The sequence below is a fragment of the Suricata suricatta genome, chromosome 10 (assembly GCF_006229205.1).
Source record: "Suricata suricatta isolate VVHF042 chromosome 10, meerkat_22Aug2017_6uvM2_HiC, whole genome shotgun sequence".
Lineage (NCBI taxonomy): Eukaryota > Metazoa > Chordata > Mammalia > Carnivora > Herpestidae > Suricata > Suricata suricatta.
Genome location: NC_043709.1, coordinates 57832204 through 57833320, shown reverse-complemented (window position 1 = coordinate 57833320; position 1117 = coordinate 57832204).

The window sequence follows — 1117 nt, the reverse complement described above, 5'->3', positions numbered from 1 at the left end:
TACTCCATCAGACAATAGAAGGGCACACATTGTCCAAGGCAGGAGGGACCACCCTTGTAACACCCAATCAGGAAAGGCCAGCTAACACCCTTAACATTTCTAAGGGCAGGCCTAAAGAGGGAGGCTAAGACTAGTCACGCCCTACGTGAGGGTCCTGGACCCACTCTGTGATTGGTCAATACTCTAAGTGTTGTGATTGGGTCCCACCAAAAGTAACAAATACTCTAGGCAATGTGAATGGTTAAACCTGATGTCAATAACATTGTATAATAATAATTGGATCACTGTACCTGTGTCACAGTTTCCTGTAACTCCCCCTTCCCAAACTCATAAAAGCGCTACCCCGCCTTTGTTTGGGGCTCTCAGCATGGATCCACCGCGCCAGTTAAGTCTGTGAGCCCCAGCTTAGGCTCGGCCAGCCTAAGCCCGTAATAAAACCACCCTTTGCTTTTGCATGCGTGACTCGGTCTCCCTGGTAGTCTCCGGTTTTTGGGGGCGATATTAAAATCTGGGTATAACAATCTGTATTTGAGAAAAATAAATTTTTTAGGGATTCTTTAAATAATATAGCCCTTGGAGCCTGCTTGGGATTCTCTCTCCCCCCCTCTCTCTGCCCCTTCCTTGCTCACTTTCTCTGTGTCTCTCTCTCAAAATTAATAAATACACTTTTTAAAAAATAAAATAAATTCCTTCCCAGACCTATCCCATGATTTTCTCAAACTGTTGTGGCCCTTCTCTGATTTTTACTGACTACTCTGAGTACTCACTTTGGTGCAAAACATCATTTTGATACACACGAAATTCACAAATAAGTGAGAAATGTTTTGTACACAACTGAGGAATATACTTAAGGCTTTGTACTTCACTCTGCTATTTGTCTTCTTGCACATGAATTTAGGCTCACTTTCCATCTGGACCCAGAGGGAGGCCTGCACTCCGAGGGAGGGCTACATGACTGTCCTCAGGTGCAAGGAGAAAAACAGATAAGACAAGGGTTAATGTCCCCTGCTAATGGTTGTTCATGACACAGTTTGCATGCTTGGTCCTTGAGATAATGGCCATTCCCTTCAAACTCCCCTAAACCCTAAACCCTGCCTTCAAAATAACAAGTGTTGGG